General features: G+C 41.6%; 1 long non-coding RNA gene across 1 annotated transcript in view; it reads right to left on the bottom strand.

The window, feature by feature from the left end:
- Positions 1–7,918: 7,918 nt before the first annotated feature.
- The window catches only part of LOC103307054 (uncharacterized), a 388,418-nt gene continuing 371,371 nt past the window's right edge, over positions 7,919–24,965 (bottom strand). Inside the window, exon 8 of the long non-coding RNA XR_010600106.1 lies at positions 7,919–12,591. This is a non-coding gene — a long non-coding RNA (uncharacterized LOC103307054). The remainder of the gene's footprint in view (positions 12,592–24,965) is intronic.

The raw sequence follows: 24,965 nt of genomic DNA, 5'->3' as shown, positions 1-24,965 counted from the left end.
GCAGAATCATCCAGTGCTAAAAGAAATAAGTTATGGGAGGGTGAGTCAATCAAATAGGAAAAGGCAAGTCAATTATCTACTACCCTCTCTGTTTTATTATATACAATAGAGAGACCGAGCACTTATGGAACTGGATAAAGATCACTGCTACCTGAAAAAGAAAAGAGTGCTAAAGAAGGTCAACAGTTGCTTTCCAATCCCTGTGAGGAGGACAACAGTTCCCTAAATTGATTAAACTGGCATTTTTTTAAAAGAGGGCCAAAAAAAAAAAAATATGGTCTTTCTTACACTAGTAAGCCAAAGGGTGATGTTTTAGTGGCTGTTTGGGTCCTAACTATAGCATCCCAGTTTTTCAGTTTATGACCACAAGTGTTCCCTCAATGAATATAAAACTAGATTAACAAGCTTCAAATTGACCAAACCAAAACTACAATGGCTAATACCCAGTATCTGTTTCTAGGGGTAAGTGACAAAGTAGCAATGATCTCTCATGATTGACTAGACATGACTTTTACTTTTCCAATTGTTGATTAATCTACTCTGTCAAACTCTCAGGGGGTCAACTAACATCAGTGGGAGTCCTGCAATGAAATCCCTGTGAACCATTCTGAAAATGTACCCCTATGCTTTCTAAGAAGGAGGACTGCTGGCAGCAACAGCCTCAAAAGGCTCTGACACCTCATTGCTTGAGCATAAATTTGTATCATTAATACCTGGACATGTTGTTGAAATAAGGTGCGCTGTCCCCATGAAGGCAACCCTGCCTAATGGTACAAGGTACAGTAATGGATCCCTAATGATGGATAGTCTTGCTGCTCTTGTGCAGTCAGATACTACAGGTTTGCTTCCAAAGGGTCTAACTACCTTGTCTGTTGTGCTGACTTTGGGGTTTTACCCTTACTTCTGTTATCTATATAGGGCCTGATCCAGAATTCCATACTCAGGCAAAATTGACTTCAATGGAAGTTTTGCCAGAGTAAAGATTCTGGATATGGACACAGATGATGGAAATACATACTTGAGGGTCCCAGGGCCAGACCTAATCAGTAGTATAGACTCACTCAAATTGGTTGCGCTGGTATTGCTATTACTACAGTTTTTCTGGTAAAGTCCTACAGACTGTAGTGCCCGAAGGGAATGAAGTGCCGGCGCTAGAGTGGATTATGGTTATACCAGGAAGAGCTACACCCATCTTTGCCTCCCTCAAACTTTTATGTCCTTCAACCTTGTCAGCTTGCTCTGTGTAGTATGCATGCCAGCCTACTCAGAATCGCAGGGGCCTAAAGCCAGAAAGGGATTTACATGTTGCAACTCTGAGCATTGCAACACCGAACTTTTAGATGACTAGAAAATCAAAGGAACAACAGTGGGATCCACAAAGCCTGAGTTAGGCACCTCCCCTCTCTGTACAATGAATGGAGAGAGACTGGCGCCTAAGAATGTGACCCAAAAAACCCAGTACAGTCAGTGCCGGCTCCAGGGTTTTGGCCGCCCCAAGCAGCCAAGTGTTCCAAGAAGAAGGAGTGCTAGGCAGAGACGGGCTCCACCTAACGAAGAGAGGGAAGAGCATCTTCACCAGCAGGCTGGCTAACCTAGTGAGGAGGGCTTTAAACTAGGTTCACCGGGGGAAGGAGACCAAAGCCCTGAGGTAAGTGGGGAAATGGGATCCTGGGAGGAAGCACACGCAGGAGAGCGCAAGAGGGGAGGACTCCTGTCTCATGCTGAGAAAGAGGGACGATCGATGAGTTATCTTAAGTGCCTATACACAAATGCAAGAAGCCTGGGAAACAAGCAGGGAGAACTGGAAGTCCTGGCACAGTCAGGGAACTATGATGTGATTGGAATAACAGAGACTTGGTGGGATAACTCACATGACTGGAGTACTGTCATGGATGGATATAAACTGTTCAGGAAGGACAGGCAGGGCAGAAAAGGTGGGGGGAGTTGCGTTGTATGTAAGAGAGGAGTATGACTGCTCAGAGCTCCGGTATGAAACTGCAGAAAAACCTGAGAGTCTCTGCATAAAGTTGAGAAGTGTGAGCAACAAGGGTGATGTCGTGGTTGGAGTCTGCTATAGACCACCAGACCAGGGGGATGAGGTGGACGAGGCTTTCTTCTGGCAACTAGCAGAAGTTGCAAGATCGCAGGCCCTGGTTCTCATGGGAGACTTTAATCACCCTGATATCTGCTGGGAGAGCAATACAGCGGTGCACAGGCAATCCAGGAAATTTTTGGATAGTGTAGGGGACAATTTCCTGGTGCAAGTGCTGGAGGAACCAACTAGGGGCAAAGCTTTTCTTGACCTGCTACTCACAAACAGGGAAGAACTAGTAGGGGAAGCAAAAGTGGATGGGAACCTGGGAGGCAGTGACCATGAGATGGTCGAGTTCAGGATCCTGACACAAGGAAGAAAGGAGAGCAGCAGAATACGGACCCTGGACTTCAGAAAAGCAGACTTTGACTCCCTCAGGGAACAGATGGGCAGGATCCCCTGGGAGAATAACATGAAGGGCAAAGGGGTCCAGGAGAGCTGGCTGTATTTTAAAGAATCCTTATTGAGGTTGCAGGAACAAGCCATCCCAATGTGTAGAAAGAATAGTAAATATGGCAGGCGACCAGCTTGGCTAAACAGTGAAATCCTTGCTGATCTTAAACGCAAAAAAGAAGCTTACAAGAAGTGGAAGATTGGACAAATGACCAGGGAGGAGTATAAAAAGTATTGCTCAGGCGTGCAGGAGTGAAATCAGGAAGGCCAAATCACACTTGGAGTTGCAGTTAGCAAGAGATGTTAAGAGTAACAAGAAGGGTTTCTTCAGGTATGTTAGCAACAAGAAGAAAATCAAGGAAAGTGTGGGCCCCTTACTGAATGAGGGAGGCAACCTAGTGACCGAGGATGTGGAAAAAGCTAATGTACTCAATGATTTTTTTGCCTCTGTCTTCACGCACAAGGTCAGCTCCCAGATTGCTGCACTGGGCAGTACAGCATGGGGACAAGGTGACCAACCCTCTGTGGAGAAAGAAGTGGCTCGAACTATTTAGAAAAACTGGACGTGCACAAGTCCATGGGGCCGGATGCGCTGCATCCGAGGGTGCTAAAGGAGTTGGTGGGTGAGATTGCAGAGCCATTAGCCATTATTTGTGAAAACTCATGGCGATCGGGGGAGGTCCCAGATGACTGGAAAAAGGCTAATGTAGTGCCCATCTTTAAAAAAGGGAAGAAGGAGGATCCGGGGAACTACAGGCCAGTCAGCCTCACCTCAGTCCCTGTAAAAATCATGGAGCAGGTCCTCAAGGAATCAATTATGAAACATTTAGAGGAGAGGAAAGTGATCAGGAACAGTCAGCCTGGATTCACGAAGGGGAAGTCGTGCCTGACTAACCTAATTGCCTTCTATGATGAGATAACTGGCTCTGTGGATGAGGGGAAAGCAGTGGATGTGTTATTCCTTGACTTTAGCAAAGCTTTTGATACGGTCTCCCACAGTATTCTTGCCGCCAAGTTAAAGAAGTATGGGCTGGATGAATGGACTGTAAGGTGGATAGAAAGCTGGCTAGATCGTCGGGCTCAACGGGTAGTGATCAATGGCTCCATGTCTAGTTGGCAGCCAGTTTCAAGCGGAGTGCCCCAAGGGTCGGTCCTGGGGCCGGTTTTGTTTAATATCTTTATTAATGATCTGGAGGATGGTGTGGACTGCACTCTCAGCAAGTTTGCAGATGACACTAAACTAGGAGGCGTGGTAGATACACTAGAGGGTAGGGATCGGATACAGAGGGACCTAGACAAATTAGAGGATTGGGCCGAAAAAAACCTGATGAGGTTCAACAAGGACAAGTGCAGAGTCCTGCACTTAGGACGGAAGAATCCCATGCACTGCTACAGACTAGGGACCGAATGGCTAGGTAGCAGTTCTGCAGAAAAGGACCTAGGGGTCACAGTGGACGAGAAGCTGGATATGAGTCAACAGTGTGCTCTTGTTGCCAAGAAGGCTAACGGCATTTTGGGCTGTATAAGTAGGGGCATTGCCAGCAGATCGAGGAACGTGATTGTTCCCCTTTATTCGACATTGGTGAGGCCTCATCTGGAATACTGTGTCCAGTTTTGGGCCCCACACTACAAGAAGGATGTGGAAAAATTGGAAAGAGTCCAGCGGAGGGCAACAAAAATGATTAGGGGTCTGGAGCACATGACTTATGAGCAGAGGCTGAGGGAACTGGGATTGTGTAGTCTCCAGAAGAGAAGAATGAGGGGGGATTTGATAGCAGCCTTCAACTACCTGAACGGGGGTTCCAAAGAGGATGGAGCTCGGCTGTTCTCAGTGGTGGCAGATGACAGAACAAGGAGCAATGGTCTTAAGTTGCAGTGGGGGAGGTCCAGGTTGGATATCAGGAAAAACTATTTCACTAGGAGGGTGGTGAAACACTGGAATGCGTTACCTAGGGAGGTGGTGGAGTCTCCTTCCTTGGAGGTTTTTAAGGCCCGGCTTGACAAAGCCCTGGCTGGGATGATTTAGCTGGGAATTGGTCCTGCTTTGAGCAGGGGGTTGGACTAGATGACCTCTTGAGGTCCCTTCCAACTCTGATATTCTATGATTCTATGATTCTATGAAAACAAAAAACAAAAAATAAGCCGCAGCCGTGATCGCAATCGCGATCTGCGGCGGCAATTCGGCGGGAGGTCCTTCACTCCGAGCCGGAGTGAGGGACCGTCCGCCGAATTGCCGCCGAATACCTGGACCTGCCCCCCCTCTCCGGAGCGGCAGCCCCAAGCACCTGCTTGAGAAGCTGGTGCCTGGAGCCAGCCCTGAGTACAGTACTCACCTGGAAGTAGGAGATCCTGTGTTCAATTCCCCATCTCTGATGATTCTTTGATTATTTATATGAAGAGGGAAAAGCATCAACAGGAGAGACTGCAAGTACCTTTAGAATTAAGATTAGTTGTCTCTTGCAACTCTTCGCTATAAAGGAAACTTGTACTTTAGGCAATTCCCCCTCTCCCCCCCGTTTCTCTGTGAGCTGAGGGATGAAAACATTATCCCTGTGTTGATAGTTCCCTGCCCCCTTGCATTGTCCCATGTGTAGATTTGTATTTAAGGATCTTTAGGAGCCCAATTTAAAAGAGACAGAAAAATAAACACACTTTCCCCCATTACAACCCTCCTCCTTCATTCTCTCAATCTCCCTAAACAAAACCAGGAAAACATCTTTTAAAACACGGTTTGATTTTGCAAGCAGAGTTTAAAATATGTGGAATAAATGAAGATTAGGCAATTTTGCTAAATGTATCCATCTAATAGTGATTTTTTTGGTGTCTATTTGTCAGATGTTCACTTCTGAAATTCCCACCAACTCTTCCTTTCCCTGTCCAGGTTTTACACATTTTTTTTTACTGAGTAAACAACCTGAGGATACAATTTTAATTAGCCGGCAATATTCCCTAAGGGTGAAATCCACCAAGGGCCCTTACAAGGCTGTCTGCGTCACGTCAGCTTTACAATGAAGCTACATGAAGGTGATGGAATGGAAATTGGCTCAGCAGCCTCCTGAAGTGGAGGGGAATCTACAGTCCTCGCATGCCACAGAGGGGTATCTGTGTCCCATACTGGCCAGCATGGAGGGTTGCATTTAGGAAAGGGAACAAATTATCCAAAAATATGCCACTCTAGTGGTCTTAACAACCCATACAAGAATGGTCAAGGGACAGCATCTGCTATTATAATTCATATACGGCTGTGTTGCAAAGCCACCCATTGAAGGAGTGGTTCTCCTCAAAATTCTGCCCCCTGGACTATTCAGGCTTTGTGGAGGTAAAATGAATTTCATCCTAAATTTCTAAAGCAGTTTAGATACACAATCCCCACAGAGAATAGGAGTCACATTAAAAAGCCTGGGGGTTAGAGTCCTGCACAGGTACATCTCTGGCACAGAGCATCCATTGGCCTAAAACTTCACCTCACAATCCAATGTTTACTGATACTACAACTGTTCACTAATATGGTATTGCAAGTGGCATGGGTTCCCCCCAGGGTGCCACCTGGAACTGGGGTACCACTGAGCCCTCTGACTCACCAGCCTGGGCTCCCTCTCACATTGTGCTGCTGTGACAAGCTGCAGACCCACTCCTTGGCCTACACTTCCACCAGCATTCACACAGGTTGGGACACACCCAGCTGCAGTTACACGCAGGCTCTCTGACCAGCCACTGCATGAACCAACAATAGAGAAGCTACAACCAAGATAACCCCCAGCTCCCCAGATACGCGCCCTCCCAGTGGAATATAAACCTAAAATTATACTGTCTTGCACTGCACAGGAACTGTACAGCATAAGCTCATAGTTCGCTCCTCCCTCAATGTGGAGAGGAAATGCAACAGCTTCAGCCCCTTGAGCTAAGCTTCCCAAACACTTCACTCCATGGTTTAGATTAAAACATAAAATAAGTTTATTAATTGCAAAAAGATAGATTTTAAGTGATTATAAGTGATAGCAAACAGATCAAAGCAGATTACCTAGTAAATAAACAAAAACGCTAACTAAGCCTAAAATACTAGAAAGGTAGGATGTGAATTAGCAATTCTCACCCTGGCTGATGATACAAGCAGGCTGCAGATTCTTAAGGCACAGCTGCACTTGCTTTGCCGCCTGGGATCTCCACCCCCATTCCAAGTCCTTTTCCTTAGGAGCTTCTCTTAGGCGTTCAGTTGTAGGGGAGTGAAGAACAACAGATGATGTCACTCCCAGCCTTATATAGCTTTAGAATATGGCAAGAACCCTTTATTTCAAACTTGGTTCCCAGACCAGTTTGTGGAAAAGTACAGACATCCCAAAATGAAGTCCAGAGTCATGTGGCCTGGTCACATGTCTTTGCATACCTTCCTGAGTCATAGCAGCCATTACTTACAGGCTGTCTGGAGCATTCTCAGGAAGGCTTAACAGGTGGGGGATAAGCTTCTCCTGAGACCTATTGTTTTTCCTAATGGCCCATTACTTTGAATAGGCCCTTCACAGCCAGCTGTCTAGACTAGAAGCATTTTGCTTAGTGGGTGTCACCCAGCTGTGACTACATGTGAAATACAGATACATAGTCAATATTCATAACTTCAGATACAAAAATGATACATCCACACAAATAGGATAATCATATTCAGCAAATCAGAACTTTTCCAATGACACCTTATATGGTGAAGTATCACAGTGAGTTTTACCTCATTCATTTTATTACTCACGGCTCTTTTTATTTTGTCATTCACACAATATAGCTTCATCATACAAGCCAACAAAATCAGCCCCTTTCAAGGCAGTACATGCCCTGCATGCAAGCATTGCAGAGCTGTCAGTTATCAATAAGGTTGCATGTCTGTCACAGAGGTTACGGAAGTAACGGATTCCTTGACTTTCCTTGAGATACCTCAGTGACTTCTGCCTGGGCCAGCAGCAGCAGCAGTTTGGATATGTGGGAGAGGACTCAGGGCTAGGGACAGGGAATTGGGGTGCAGGGCAGCACTTACCTCAGGGCAGGGCACTCCCCAGCTCCCGCTGGCATGTCTCTGCAGCTCCTAGGTGGAGGAGCCAGGGGGTTCCACGCACTGCCCGTGCCCAGAAGCCCTACCCCCGCAGCTCCCATTGGCCGCAGTTCCCAGCCAATGGGAGCTGCGGAGCTGGTGCTTGTGAGCCCCCTGGCTGCCCCTTCCCATAGGAGCTGCAGGGACACGCAGAGCTGGGAAGGGAGCCTGCCAGCCCCGCCAACCCTCCCCTCCAGCACCAGCGGGGGTCCTGGGCCACCCCCCCACAGTACCCACAGTGCCCTTGGACTGTCCCCCTTAGAGCACCCACAGCCCCTCTCCCCAGCCCAAGTTTTAGTTAGGGGTATATAGTAAAAGTCATGGACAGGTCATGGGCTGTGAATTTTTGTTTACTGCCCATGACCTATCCATGACTTTTACTAAAAATACCCATGACTAAAACATAGCCTTAATTATCAAGCATGGAGGGTGAAGGAGGAACAATACTTTATTACATAGTCCCTCCATGCCTCAGGAAACCACAGCACTATATGGATTATGTTTCTTAGATGAATTTCACAGCCGGGGGAGTGGGGCTAGCAGAAGGACAAGTTAAGTGATGAGCTAAACTACGCTCCAAAAATAACTCAGATAGTCAAACTGCAGTGTTTCCCAATTGCCAGTGCTGTAAACTTTTACCTTGTTTACACTGCTTCTGTGGCACTGCAACTTTTCAGCTTGGAAACCTGCTGTCAGATGGGGATAATGCCTTCTTCAGCTGCCCAGGCACATTTATTTATTTCATTCATCTTTGGGGTTGAGTGCTACCGTTTTGTTGTTCACTCCTAACACCTTCCGAGACTGTAAATAAGAGTTTTCTGTGCAAACAACATCCCAATCTGCAGGCCATATTGGAAACTGCTATCTTGGAAACCACTTCTCTAAGTTTCTCTTGGGTGCCTATGGTCCATGGGGCATGTTCTAGCAGCCAGCTATAACCAAACATAGCAGTGCTCCAGCCACACAGCTTTGCACCAAGTCATGCCTGTTACCTTGGAAGCCCAGTTGGGGTGGGATAGAGCTGCTATGTCAGCTTTCCCCCTTACCTCTTGGCCTTTGCTACTGGAGCAGCACAAAAAGTAGGGACAAGGATCTGGCCCTGGGTCTCCAGCTAGGAAGTACAGTGGCAGTTTCCTTAAAATGGCACTTTGTACTGAAATCCCAGTCAAAATAGTTAACTCTTTCAGGTATTAAAAACACTACAGAGTTCTCATAAGCAAGAAATACTCTTCTGCTACTACCACACCTTATGTAGCATGGCAGGATAAACAGAAACACTTCCCAACACTGTATGCTATACCCTGATTTTCAATTGAAAAAGTCACTATCAGTTCAGAGAGCAGACATCCGTCCCAGTGATGAAAAGACACCACAGTTAAGTATGTCAGGAACCAGAGAAAAGGGCGGGGTGAGATACTATTTATAAGACATATGTGAACCAAATGCCTGGACAAATCTACCACACATACCACACACACACACACACAAAAGTGTTGGGGGTTTTCTGCTAGAGACTGTAGCATGAAGATAACCAGAAAAATAGCATTTCATCAAAATTTGTCAGGACAGATGGTTATAACAATAAAAAAAAACTCTGGCCCATGATATTCCAATTGGGATGTCTGGTTATATAACCCCACACTTAGCCTGCTATATATTTTTATAGTACTCAGCTTCTCAATATAGTCTTTCCAAGAGAGTGGAATCACTGATAAATTGTTTTTCTCCTAAGCATTTAAAATGACATTGCAAAGATCTGAACATAAGGTAGCCGTTAGGTACAGTACTTAGAGGCACTAAATACCCTCTATAAATGCAATGGTTTGGTGATTGTTTGCAAAGATCCATTTGAGAGAAACAGATCCTATGTAACTAAATCGGAATCCCTCTCACTCTGTCAGCTCAGCATTTGTTCCTATTTAGGTGTGTGAGGGGAGGGAGGAGGGAGTCTGGCTGGATGGGTGCCCTGGAGAGATGATAGTACTTAGCACTGAGGTGTTAAAAGTAGCTTTGTAGATAGAAGGTGAATCAGACAGAAACATGGTCACAGAACAACAGGAGGGAAAAGGAAGACAAGTCCTTGGTTTGCATGTGTTTCTCCCTCAAAGATAAGTCTGTTTCAACTGAATCAGCAAAAAGAAGGAAGGCAAAACAAAACACACACACCCCACACAAACCTAGTCAGTGATAGTTTATCTTAGTTTAATTGATTATATATTTTGATTTAATTTTTTATATGCACAGATAACTTTCTCGTTCATATTAAACATATTTTATTACTAACAAACAATCCTGGTCTGATCTGGATATGACTAACTCTTGAAGTTAGACTCTTTGGTGCCCCAAAATAAAAAATTTAGCAGAAAGAAACACTGTCCATGCATTTTTTATTATGGGGTTCTTCTCGCAATATATTGATGTCAAAGTGTCCATTCAGCAGTATATTATTGGTTTAAAATCTAGATGATGTTCAAGTGGCTATTTTGCCACCCCCAGGTGTAAATTTTTAACTCTGAGGGTAAATTGGAACAATTTATGAAGGGTGGTGGTGCATTCAATCAAGATTGGATTTTTTTTTCTAAAAGATCTGCTCTAGGAATTATTTTGGAGAAATTCTATGGCCTGTGTTATATGGGAGGTCACACTAGATCAGTGGTAGGCAACCTATGGCACGCGTGCCAAAGGCGGCACACGAGCTGATTTTCAGTGGCACTCAGACTGCCCAGGTCCTGGCCACCGGTCCAGGGGGCTCTGCATTTTAATTTAATTTTAAATGAAGCTTCTTAAACATTTATATATTAAAGACTTATAGAAAGAGACCTTCTAAAAATGTTAAAATGTATTACTGGCACACGAAACCTTAAATTAGAGTGAATAAATGAAGACTTGGCACACCACTTCTGAAAGGTTGCCGACCCCTGGACTAGATGATCGCAGGAGCCCTTCCGGTGTTGGAATCCATGAATCTATTAATCAAGCTTCTGAAATTTTGGCTTTAGTGTTTAGTGGCCCATATCTTTCTTGGAGGATTGAAGTCTAGAAAGGTTTTGCTTTGTAATTGACCCTCAATATTCATCATCAGAAAGGATCATATCTAGACTGTTTAGCTCCAGATAACTGGCCTCCAAGTTTTGAACTAAAGAAGTAACTCTGCTAGCTGGCTTTTATACTCTGTGAGGGGGACACCAAAAAACTTCATTAATGCTTATTAACCTATTCTAATATACACCTAATGGGCATTTTATCTTAGCCTTGGGCACCTAGGAAATTAGCATATTCCCTTTGGAAAATCCCACTGAGTATTGTGTACTCAGGCAACTAAGGTGCAGTCAAACTTGAACTTTGAAAATCCCCTGGGTACCCAACTCCCACTTGAGCCCCTAGATGGGAACCCAAATGGGTATTTGCACATGTCCACACTTTTGAGACCATTCGCCATAGTGTTTGTAGACAGCTCCTTATCTACTTCACATTTTCCTCCTTCAGCATTCAAGCACAGAATGTGAGAAGCTGCTTTAAATGGCATTTTTATACAGCAGAAACCAACCTTCTCACCCTGTACTCCATCTGTTTTCAGGTGTTGATGGGGTAATTGGGCTCTGTCAGCTAGAACTAGATGCCCCATGAGAAGACTGCTGACGTGTCATGGCTGAACAAAGTGAGGCTGGATGTGGCACTGAAATTAGAAACAGGGAGGACAACAGTGCCTGGAGAACACAGTATCATGAAACAGTGGCAAGCAATTCTTTCTATCAAGCAATCAACCATCAACTGAAGAAACTTAGCTGACCTGTAACTCACACCCAAGAAAGCCACAGAATCAACATACTTCAGTTATATCTTTCTATTCACCCCAACAGCAGGAAATGCATTTAGGGTTCAAAAACCATGTGACATGCAACCTCCCTGGGAACTGACCCAACCTTTGTGCACAAAGTTCCAAATCCTGCTCCCGCATATGACTCAGATGGCAGACACAATGGTTCTTCTGCTGTAGTGCTGCCAAAGAAGAAAACAAATGCAGGGAACTTCACTACAATGGGTGTCACAGAGAAGGCAAGTGTGATGTGTCTCTGCAAGGCATGCAGACTTGGGCATTGCAAGTGGGTCTACATAAACAAATCCACATGGTCCCAAAACCAAGGGAATAGTCTAGCAGCAGGCCATTTCTTCTATTTCATCACTACCACCACAATCAGAGCTAGCAGCAGACAGACACATTGTGACTGTACTAGAGCCCTAAACCTTGTTTTCATTCTATTGCCGAGGTCTCTTGTAGTTTCACAGGAGCAAATCCTTTTCACTCTACCTTTTTTTCCTTGTATAGAATGGGGCCAATAGGCTTTGCCTACCATAGATAGCTGGTAGGATAACAGAGGACTGGTTAAGAAATATTTTCACAAACAAAAGTGCTGTTTTTCTATCTCACAATAAGGGCCATTGCTGTCGCTACACTTTGTTGGCCTGGTTTGACACATGGGTGAGGCCTCATTTCTTGGGAGACAGGATTAAAGAGGTAAATGGATCAGCAGGCTGGAAACAGAATGTCTGTACTAGCTAAGATAAGGGGGAACACCCAGGGAACCGTTTACAATGGATAAGATAACAAAGGACAAGATATGTCAGGAGCATAAAGTAATGTAAAGAGTAAATTGTGCATGAACGGTGCATGAACAGATCATGCTGTACACGGATCGGTTCCTACAAAGTGACCAAGCCAATCCCAAAACATGTGATGCAATGTATATTAAATGCAATGTAATGTGTAAATTTATATAAAGGAAGAGGTCTGCTGTGTAATTTAAGATCTGTGGTGTACCCTGCATCCACCCCCTACATTTGAGTCTGATCAACTCAGCATAGCATTGCTGTGTGCAATGTGCCAAATAAAGATACCTGACTGACGGAGTCTGGAGTCGAACTAAGTTCTTGGGATGCTGAGTGGAAAGAGGTCTTAGAGGAAATCCCAACATCATTGGTGCTGCTTCTGTAGTCCTTACTCTGGTAAAACCCAACTTACAGGAAGTTCTTCCTGAATAAGCAAGAACACCCTGAGTAAAGGTCGGATGCTTAATAATTATTTTCATTGAAAAAGTATAGAGTATTGTACAAGCACTTAGAGGACAAAAATCATTTCATACAAAGTCAACTACCATTCTTGACATAAGACATGCATATTAGCATTGATACAATCTTAAACTATCTCCTATCCCACAGCAGCACTGTAAATCTTTCCTTGAAAAATATTTTAATGTATTGTTTGTATGATACAAAGCTATATAATATAATTATGACCTACCCCATTTGTATTTTAACATGGCATTTGCATTACTCCATAATCCTGGACTATTACATCAGTTCATATCATGTATTAAACATTTACTTATGACTTACAGGGCTGTCAATCTTATATAAAGTATCTTTTGGGTCCACTTATCCTCTAATATAAAACAATATGTTATTTGCCAAAGGGAAGTATTCCATATTCCCAATAGCCCCTTAGCAGCTCTCTGGCTTAATCCCAAAATCAAAATGAACAATAAATAAATAACATTTTTTCTGTGACCAGTGGTGTTCCCCAGGGTACTAATCTGATGCAGGACATTATCCTGTATGGGAAATTATCTCTCTTCACTGAGCTATACTCAAAATGTCATCCGCATGACTCACAGGTCTTTGCATTATGCAAGTGAAGGACTGTATTCTTAAATCTCCACACAAATTTCCCCAGACCATCACTACTTCAAATATTATTCCTGTGCAACTCATCCCATAATACCTCTAAGCTACAAGAAAAATCTGACTCACAGAGCTTGAACAACATTCGAGCAAACGTTTTAAAAATCTTTATGGGCTAGATTGTCTCTAGCCCTAACACAGCTCCAAAGGGGTGTCATGGGAAGGAAGGTCCCCCTTTCCAACTCCACACAACCACATTAGGGCGGCCTACATTGCAGCTCCAGGCAGAGGGGAAGGAGAGTAGGGATTCTTCCCTGCTACTCCTGCCTGCAAGAAAGTGACCTTAAAGTGGTGGAACCAGAGCACTGACCCTATATGCTGGTCAGTAGAACTGGCTCAGCAAGAGTGGGGAAGTAAACTGAATTCTCAAAAGTGATGAAGTAACTCAGGGTTAGTCTACACTAGAAGCACTACAGCGATGTAGCTGCACCGATGCAGGTGCACCGCTGTAGTGCGTTTGATGAAGACACTCTATGCCGATGGGAAATAGCTCTCCTGTCAGCATAATAAAACCAGAGGGGGTAGCTACGTCAGCAGGAGACACTCTCCCGCCGACATAGTGCTGTCCACACAGGCATTTAGGTCGGTGTAACTTATGTCGCTCGGGAGATAGCTTATTCACACCCCCGAGTGACATAAGTTATGCAGACATAACCTGAAGTGTAGACTAGCTGTCACTCTCCTCTAATGCTCCCAGAGCAGGAGGGGAGCAGGGTAGGAATTGTTCCTGAGTCACAGTTATTTCCCAGTGCTTTTCATGAGTTAGAGTAGCTATTCACTGCCCAAGGCTGAAACTAAAATGTCAATTTAGCCTTACATCTTCAGTGATAATGAGGAAAATATGGGAAGAATTATTCACAACTCACAGTCATAACTCAGCATCCACAACTCAAGCCTTCGTTTTCTTACTATGCACAGCAGTTTGGACTCCATTACTTTTTCAACAATCATGACTGTCCCCTCACTCAGGCTGGTCCAATTATTTTAGGTTTCCAGACCCAAATTGATACATGACATTGCACACTTCAGTATTTTTGCCCTTCCTATATGTATGTGTCTGGAAAGTTCAAGCCTTTACTTCCTCTCACATATAATAGAAAATAAAACAGCATAGTCACCACTATAGCTAGGTGCATTGTGGAAACATATTTACTATTGCTGACTGATGGTCTGAGGTAACTATTTTGGGAGGGGGGCTTACATTTGGAAAGAGGATTCAGGGGACAATCTTTTGGTTTCCATGAATGTTTAGGAGGAGATTTTATTTGTTTGAATAAACAAATCAACTGAGCACATTTACACGCAAACTGGTAAATGACCAACAGAAATGTTTGCCTGACCACTCCAGAGAAAACAGGCAAACAAGACCAGTGATTTTCAAACCAACAGCTTGAGCAAACAGTGAGGAGACGGTAAGCTGGTGGACTATCTCACCAGCCTAGGAAAGAAACAATGCTGCACCCAAGTCTGTTTCAGTCCTTGTATCAGGCCAGAATTTATTGATGAAACACCATGAGTAACACCAAGACAAAGCACATGAGTAACACCAAGACAAAGCAATTGCTCTGGTAAATTTATAGGTTGCAGTTTCCAGAGCTTTTCCGCCACTGGAAGGACACGTGATAGGGAATCTTTTTCTTACTGCTTTACCCTGTCACAAGGGGGCTAGGTTCAGTGACAGAAGACTTCCTTATCTCTACCAACCATCTAGAAGTTAAAAGAGCAAAATAAAAATTAGAATAAAAGTTAGAAATGGCCTCACAAAGCAAGGAGAAAAATCAGTAAACTATTTTATCGGGTAATCTGGAACATGAGCAACGTGGCTGCATTCTGGCCAGATAGGTAAAAAAAAGGACACGCAAAGTAGAAAAAGCCCTTACACAAACCAAACAAAAATCAAAAAGATAAATCAGTGAATATATTTGTCAAGGTAATATATGGAAAAAGACTTACTACACTGACTCCATTTCTGCAGTCCCTTTATGTGTATACCTTCCACTGACCTCAGTGTTTTCTTAAGTAAAAATGATGGTCTTGATCGCTTGATTAATAAGCTTATTTTAATGGGATAAAGACAGGGGTAACTTTGGGGTTAAGGATGAGGCAGACAGAGAGAAGTAAACCTGGGCATAGGGTGGAAGAGTCAAAGGGATAACCCTTGGGGTTAAACAAAAAGGGAGAAAAGCAAGAAGTACGGATCGTGACTTTGGAGCCTTGAGAGTTCAGAATCAGGATAACTTTAAAGCCTGTCCCTGTCGAAAAGGCATGGGTGTTTCATATACATAAATAGTATGCCACATGGTTTTTGTATATTGCATACGGTATGTCTGTGCACTGTAATTAAAGGGAACCACGCCTGCATATCATAGAATCATAAAAGATTAGGGTTGGAAAAGACTTCAGGAAGTCGTCTAGTCCAACCCCTGCTCAAAGCAGGACCAACCCCAACTAAATCATCCCAGCCAGGGCTTTGTCAATATATGATCTTGCATAAATTCAATATGTAAGGTATATATAGCATCCATACATGTATTATTGTTACACATAGTAAGTAAACAAAAGAGGAGGAATTCAGAGGAATGTGGAGTCAGGTGAAGGAATAGGAGATGGGAAGATAATATGTTGATGGAAGCCACATATGTACATGATAGATTAGATGCAGAGGACAGGAGGGAAAAAACATAGAATGGGCAGTAGAGGTCTGAGATTAGCATAGACCCTGATGATAGATATGTTGCTTCCCCTCCCCTTCCTTTATCCTAACCCTCTTTATTTACTTTATGAACTATTATGAATCTGGTATTTTGGTCTATTTGTTGTATTTAGAAAAACTAATAAAAATTATAAATTTGAAAATAAAAGAAGAGTGAGGAAAAAGAGGAAAGGGAAAGAGGAAGAGGGAAAGAAAAAGATGCTTGTTTTCCTGGTTTGGAGGGAGAAAATCCAATAGGAAGAGACAGACTGTATGCACTAGAAGAGGTTTGCTATGACAGATGGAAGAGAAGAAGCAGAGGGTAAAGACAAGAAAATATTTATACGGCAAAAATACATATTAAAAGAAGTAATAGAAAATACAGAAAGAGGAAGAGAGGTAGGGAGAAAAGAAAGAAATTTTAAAACGTAGGGAAAACAAATACATTGAACAAAAATATATGAAAGGAAAGAAACAGGGAACAGAGAAGAAGAAACAAAAGGCATTTGATTATTTTATTGACAGTAATTAAATACATTAATACAGTTTGGAAAAAAAAAAACATCATTTTTTGCACATTAACAAAGTGGCGTTAGACATTGTTTTTTCCAGATTTTGCCACACTCTGCCTTTGTCAGATGCTGAGATGGTACATATTAGGATTTATTCATATGAAAGGCACTATGTAAATTTAAAATTATTAGCATAGTCATTGTGAATTTTCCACAAACAGATCATGATTCACTGTAATCTATTTGTTATTTGAAATGATTTGCCATCTAATTTTGCTAATTCTTAGTGTGTAGCTCATTATCAAACAGCTTATTGTGAGCTGTTTTGATTGGACAAATAGGTCACATGCTAAGTTTCTGTTCTTTGATTCAATGAGTGCAATGCTTAGTCTCAGGTCTCTGGTGTATATACTCATGGTTATCAATTTAAAATTTCATTCCAGCAAATATTCTGCAATTTTCACTTAAAATTCTCTGTTTTGGTAAACATTCCTGTCAATAAACTTGTTTGCTAGGGTGGATATTGATGGAAAGTGAATTTTAAAAAGGACATGGACAAAGTCTAAATGAATTCATGAAAAAAACATGAATGATTATTCACTGTACATTTCTTACAACACTTACCCAGCTCTGGGAATAATCATGCATCCATGGGCTCTAGGCTATACGCAGAAACATGTGTTCGTGCCATATTTAAACCAGGTGTAAAATTCCCATACATTTCTGCGTGGAAAATGGAGTGGCTGATTCTGGATAATGTGTTTATTTCAAATAACATCAACTTACAGCTGCTCTTCTAAAAACAGCAAGTTGATAGGCCACAGAACCCTAGCAACAAATTTAGTGAGCCTATGGTTGTTAGGCCTTATCCAAGCTAATCAAAGTCTTAGAAAAGTTTCAGGTTTCTATGGGAGATGATTCACTGAACCAGAGTCCTCATTTTTCCCAAACTAGTTTGCTTTTCCCTATTGAGAGATTGTATCAAATCATGTCATGAAGACATTGTTAATGGATTTTAACTTGGTTAGAAATATGTCTCAACTCAGGTTTTGAGGCTCAACAAGTAAATTCACTCTTCATGCCCATTCAGTCCTTTGTCTCTTTGTTATGTTTACACTGCAATTAGATACTTATAGTTGGTCTGTGCCAGCTGGCTTGGGCTAAGGGACTTGGGCAAGGGGGCTGTTTAATTGCGGTGTAGAGATTCGGACTTGGGCTGAAGCCTGAGCTCTGGGATTCTCCCACCTCACAGGGTCCTAGAGCCTGGGCTCCAGCCCAAACCCAAACATCTACATGACAATTAAGTAGTCCCTTAACCCAAGCCCATGAGCCCAAGTCAGCTAGCGGCAGGGTTTTAATTGAAGTGTAGACATACCCCTTTGATAAGATTCTCAACAAGAGTGACAATCATAATTTTACATAGGTTACTGAATGTTTGCTTCAGTGACTATGGCAACAAGCATGGCATATGTATCTAGATAGATTAGACAGAGCTAGGTTGGTTAGATAGATGAAATAGGCAGATTATCATACAGCAGGCATTTAAGATTCAACTGCTACCTAATGTGCCAGGTAAAAATACACCTCCAGGGATCCCCATCAAGTACATCAAGTACATCATGACATTCCAGAGTAATGTCAATGGAATGTCAAAGCTATGGCACCAAATAAGATGTAGTGGAGGATCAGCAGCAAAAGCAATTAAAATGATGTAGAGTTAATGCCCATAGAATAAATTATATTCTCTATAACTTCAGTGCCAGAACCTTGAACTGATACTGTAAATTGCAATAATAAAAGTGAAAAAATACCTAATTTATTTGTGATGAAAGTAAGATTGGACTCTGTTGAGAACTATTGACACTATGAAGGTAGGTGGATCTAAAATATCTCTGAAGCTTGTCTTACTGATAACCTATTACTACATTTATAGAAAGAAAAACAGAGAACATTTTTATTTCTGTATCATTCACATTTTTTTTCACAGTTTAGAACTTTAAATTCTTAATCTTTAATCTTCTAGGAATATAAACTAAACTGTTTGAAACTTCCAGAAAATGTGAAAAACAGAAATTTGTAAACCTTTCAATGACCTTGAGCTGAATTTCAAGCAAACCTAAACTGGTTTTGCACAAACTTGGTCCAGTTTATGGTTTCAGGTGGGAACCATTAAAGCTAAGTGATTCATACAATTCTGACAACCAAACAAAGCAAAAATTGGTGATGTTAGTTTAGTTCTACTTTGAGTTTTGAGGTACTTTTCAATTCCAAATTCAGAGCAAAACTCAGAGGGTGAAACAAAACCAGAAACAAAATGATTTAAGTGAAGTGAAGCTGCTAAATTCTATACAGTCCTAGTTCCATCTCTGGAATCAAACAAAAGATGTTTTTGGGGAGAGGTAAGCAGGGGAGGAATTCAGTTGTAGTTTACTAGCATAAAAGCTTTTCTCATTGTCTTTCTTTCAAGGTTATCATTACTCTAAGATTTAATTGACTAGATATAAAAAACATTGAGCATCCATTAAAGAGCTAAAAATGGCACTTAGGCATATATTTCAGATCTTCACATCTCTTTTCATGCCCCCACTCAGATGAAAAGAGACTCTAACGCTCATGGAAACCCACAAGTGTCATGACATGTGACTAATCTAGAACCTCACAAAAATAGGTAGAGAGTGGGCATAGCGAGGAATCAAGGCACACAAAATAATACTTAAGAAATTTTGTGTGAACAACTTCCATTCAGGTTGGGCTATTCTAGATGACAAATCTAGTTATGATACATTTGGCTGCTAAAAGTTTAAAATACACTCAAAATTAATTGATTTACCCAGAGTATAGTTTCTAAAATGCCTCTAGCAGGTGAAATCAATTATCAGATACAACATTAAGAAGGCATGATCTCATGATGGTAAAGTGACACGTTGCAGTACAGTTGTTACTTGCGGCAAAATCAACACAGTACGTTCCTTTCTATGCAATGTGCATCCTGTTGTTGTATGTTAACGGCAAATACTATTGTGTATATCTTGCAAAATAGTTTGCAATGTTTAATAGCTATAGGAAATTGACATAACTGACTGTTGAATACATAGGTGAGAAATACGTTCCTTTGCAATTTAGACCAGTTTAGATTCACATAAATGATTAATCAATTCCCCCCGCCGTGTTGAATGAAATATGTTCCTTTGCCAGTAGGGTAAGAAAAGATGTCTTGAGAGATCAGTATTACAAGTAAAACATGCACATTCACCTACTACCAAACTTCTGTTCATGAGCATCTCTAACTATAAATGTACATGGTGTCAACTGGGATAGTTCATATTATGGTGGGTCTTGACAGCAATTCAGATGAATTACACACCAAATAACAAGGAACAGTCCAACAAATTGTTCAGCATTGTGCAAAGCACTCTAGATACAAAATTACAGGGTTTAGAATGTTTAGCCACTTAAGAGAGTTGATTGGCTGAACATTGCTAAGTGCTCTATAATAAGCGCTCTCTTTGTTTCTTCAAATGTGAGAGACCCATAATTGATAGGCCTTGTAGGTTAGAGCAGGCAATTAAGATCTTTTTCACAATATGCAAACCCCCTGTAAATTGAATACATTGTTCAATGGGGTACTTTGTTTATTGAATTTTATTTCAGTTGTTTTGAACTTGAACTTTAATGTTAAATTGTTTTCTTCTATTATTTGTTAACAGGATTTGTATGCAGACCTCCCACACACTACTTAATACAATGTACCTCATATTGTACTGTGCTTCTCTGTTCAGTTCAGCATTTTCATTATTGCTTGTTTTGTAAGTTTCAAGCAATTTCAGTGCTTATGAAAGTTAAACAAATTGAATTAAGAAGAACCACTTATACTATGGACAGGAGGTGTAAAAGTTCCTCTCAGTCTTACCATGCACCTCCAAACTAACCTGTAACATTTCCATTATTCCAGACTCATCCTTTTTTAGCAGGTAATGAGAGTCCTGTACATTGTTTATTATCTTTGATGCAAACAGACCTACTCTGGGGGCCAGAAAGGGTTAGAAACATATTTCCCTTTTGACCTAATCAGCAATTGAACCTACATCTCCAGAAGTATTGATGCACTAACCCAGTGTTTCCCAAACCTGGGATGCCGCTTGTGTAGGGAAAGCCCCTGGCAGGCCGGGCCGGTTTGTTTACCTGCCGCGTCCGCAGGTCCAGCTGATCGTGGCTCCCACTGGCCATGGTTCACCGCTCCGGGCCAATGGAAGCGGCTAGAAGTGGCGGCCAGCACATCCCTCAGCCCGCGTCACTTCCAGCAGCTCTCATTGGCCTAGAGCGATGAACCGCGGGCAGTGGGAGCCGCGATCGGCCAGACCTGCGGACGCAGCAGGTAAACAAACCGGCCTGGCCCGCCAAGGGCTTTCCCTGCACAAGCGGCATCCCAAGTTTGGGAAACACTGCACTAACCCATTGTATCATCACCATTCTATCCCTTGAGTCACAAACTTTGTAGTATTCTTTGGGATTTTTTTTTATGTATTGATGATTGACTTAAATAGAGATGGCACACTAGTCTATATTCTCTGGGATAGTCGTACAACACTTACAAAATTGTGGTGACCATTAATTTAATATCAGCTGAATTCTACAGGGTTACATTACTGTCAAGCTATAGCTCAGGACTATGATAATGTGTGATGTACATGTAATATAATTAGCGTGCCCGACATTCACTTGCTCTTATATGTTTAGTTTTATTCTCATTTTACTATAAGATAAAATGCCACTCTCTTCACAAATCTGAGTTTGTGAGGGAGGATTTGGACCAACTACGTAAACAATATATTTCAAATGCCAAAAAAAGTTCTTAGAGTGGTAGCCGTGTTAGTCTGTATCAGCAAAAAGAACAAGGAGTACTTGTGGCACCTTAGAGACTAACAAATTTATTTGGACATAAGCTTTCATGGGCTAAAACCCACAAAAGCTTTAAAAAAGTTCTGACATCCAATACTGATTTCACCAATAATACTGTTCATCTGACCTGAAACCTAGACCTAACTTGCTCACAGACTAGATCTAGTTTAGTCCATCAGAGCTAAAACCTAAGGCTAGCTATGTCAATGACAGATAGGTATTGTTTAGAGTAGAACAAACAAGTATCAAGGCACAAAACTGAACAAAGGACAAATTACACGAAGAAACATTCATACATACCTAAGAAACATTTTGTAACCGTAAATAGTTTTCCAAGGGAAGTGATAGAAGTCTCATCAGTTGAGCACACTAAACTGGATAATATTCTGTAGAAAATAATCCTGCAGTGGCAAATATAGACAATGTGACTTTATAATTTCAGGGTATTTTTAGACTACAACCAGAGGGTGTGATTGCAGCTTGTATAGACATACCTGAGCTAGCTTTCATCTAGTTACCTCAGGTCCAGGAACAGTGAAGCTGTGGCAGCACCAGGTTTCAGCATGGGCTAGCCCTGTGAGTAATAACCCAGGTTTCCAGGTGGGTTCATAGAGATGACACTGAAGCTCATATTGCTTCACTGAAGCAGTTTCACTGTCATGGGATCTGAGGTGACTAGATTAAAACTAATTTGAGTATGTCAGTTTGACCTGCAATCACACCCAGTGACTGCATTCTAGACACTTCCATAATCATGTCTGTATCTAATTTCTGACTCTATAGGGCCAAATGTTCAGTCCGTGTAAATTGGCACACCTCCATTGACTAGAATGGAACTATGCCAATTGAGAATCTGGCCTTATTTGTGCAATGTCTGAAGGTGTGTTCATTATGGGGGAGATTCTGATACCCTTACTCCTACTGAATAGCATCATCTTCTTTGAGCAGCTCTAACAATTTCCAGTGAGTATTGTGCTACTTAATGTGAGCAAGGAATCTGAATCTGGCCCTATATAATTGTAGTTTTTAAGAAAACTTTTATAACAGAACAACTAAATTAGGGCCCAATCCTCTCTACTGTGATATCCTCACCATGACTTTGATGGGACTATTCACTTTAGGATTACTTATGTGAGGAAGTGTTCCAGGAACTGGCTCATAACTCTCATATCACACATCTCACGAAGAATGCTAATGATATATTAAAGATATCTATCAGTACCTTCTACAGTACCTGATCATACATTTTTGCAGTGTTTCTTTTTTATCCTCATCTAGATTCTAACAATAGCAATATATACCATTAAATTACTGATTCTCAGCCTTTGCAGATGCAATTAAGTTGATTAACACAAAAGGAATTGAAAACACTTGCCACTATAGCAACAACATAATTATTTGCCTTTCAGATATTGTGTATATTTGTGTTGATCAGTACACTTGATTTCTGTCTTTTTTTTCTTTTTGTAAATGTTGCCAAGGCTAGTAAGCATCTAAAAATGCAATTGTACTAGTCAAAATCTTTGCTAATGTGTGATTTTGACAAACTGAGTCTCAAAGAACAACATCAGAAGATTCTGAGGAAAAAATATATCATTCAATTTCAGATGGGGAAATGAAAGGAAGCATGTATGCAAAGAGAGCCTGTTGTTCCAGACAGATTCCCACGGGAGGTTTGAGAGCTTAAGCTAACCAGCCTATTATACAAAGAGAGAGGGGGAGGCAAGTGAAAGAAGGAACTGCTAGAGAGCAAGTCGCATGGTGGATTTTGCATCAAACTAAAAGAACTATTGATTTAAAAGCCAAAGAAATATGCTATGTAGCCACATACACAGTAAAAAAGGGAAGGGCCCACTCCATTTAAATCAATTAACCTGGCCTCATGGCCCCATAAATCCCACAGATCCTCATAATTTGAGTAATTTAGAAATACCAGTAATAAAACTATTTTCATCTTTAAATAACAAAAAAAAATTAGTTTCTAGCACTATTCCTTGTGAAGATATTCTTGGAAATGTAAATTGATCATTAATATTGGAAGTTTGTCACTGATTTAACCAAGGAATAAAAAGCCATTTATAATCCCTACTACAGGCAACAGTTCCTACTTGTCCTTTGGGCTCAATGGAAACCCAGGCTTGATGTTCAGGAGAAGTCTGGATCAGTTTGTGCCAGTAGTAGTAGTGATGGCCCTTAGGTTCTAGCCGGCCACTGGTGATCCTAGGACTTCTGCAAGCTCCCTCAGAGTCACCTGCTTGCAGCTTAGCAGGTTGCTCTGCTGAGAAGACACTGTGACCTCCAAGGACTTGGAATGGTATCCAAATAGCACAGCGAACTAAACACAAGACTGACAAGAGATTCCTGCATTCTAACCCCAGTTCTAACATTGACTCTCTCTGTAGCCTGGCTTGAGTTATTTAAAAATTCTGCCTTTGTTTCCCTATCTTTGTTTCCTTACCTACCTTATCAAGATTTGGGGAAAGCTAGAAAATATTTTGACAATATTTTAACAGAATTGTTACAGAATTTCAACAGATTCTGTTGGACGCAGAAGCCTCCAGCTTATGCGGACAATTGTCTTTACAAAAAACTTGTCCAAAAGGTAGAGGAGAGTAAAATTTCAACAACAGCCTCCACCAACACACCTCTCTAAGAGCCCAGTCCTGTAGTTCTACTCACACAATGGGACTGCTCTCAAGAGCAAAGACTGTCTGATCAGACCATCACTCAATGGATATCTTCCAAATGTGGAACTTAAGCTCCTAAATTGTGGGACAAATGAAGAGTGATGAGGCACAAAGATGATGATTTGACAATGAAAATACAATCATCCTGGACCAGAATCTGATACCCTTACTCAGACTGAGAAGCACCTTTACTCCATGATTAGCACCATTGAGCTGACCCATTCTATTTTAAAATATGTTAAATACCATTTATAATTTGTTACATATTGTCACCAGCCCCTCTCAGCCCTACTCTAGGACAATGGCATCCTCGACATGTTTGTCCTTCAGACAATTGCTGCAATATTTCCAGGCTTGCAGGGTTGAAGACTATGACTCTGTTTAGCTAAATCCATCTCTATTTAATTAAATCATCATGAGATCTATGGATGAAAAGTCCTATATAAATGCAAAGTATCATTATTTACCCTAATTTGCCACCACAAACTTCACCCTTTTTATTTTCAAATACAAGGTGCACCTCTTTGACCTTGCTTTCAAATAATAAAAACATAGCACAGCACACAAGAAATAAACATGTATGCATATATTTTTAATCTCATGTAACTTTTCCCCCAGGGACACAAAGTAGAAAGAGTTCTACTAGTGACAGATGTTAGTAATTGTGATGTTATTGACAGGAACTGTGACCGTATCGATCATTGTTGCACCTGTACAATCTTGTACAGAGGAGGCCAAGTGGGGTGTCTAAAGAAAGGTTGTAGTTTGCTGGTTATACTTATGCTGTCTGTAGGTGTGTATCATTTTTTTATTCGAAGTTATGAATATTGGCTATGTACTTGTTTGATTTTAAGTAGCCTCAGTGAAGCATTTGGTC

This window comes from Chrysemys picta, chromosome 3 (assembly GCF_011386835.1).
Source record: "Chrysemys picta bellii isolate R12L10 chromosome 3, ASM1138683v2, whole genome shotgun sequence".
Lineage (NCBI taxonomy): Eukaryota > Metazoa > Chordata > Testudines > Emydidae > Chrysemys > Chrysemys picta.
Note: the sequence above shows the minus strand (reverse complement) of the source record. Positions and strands in the feature narration are given on the sequence as shown.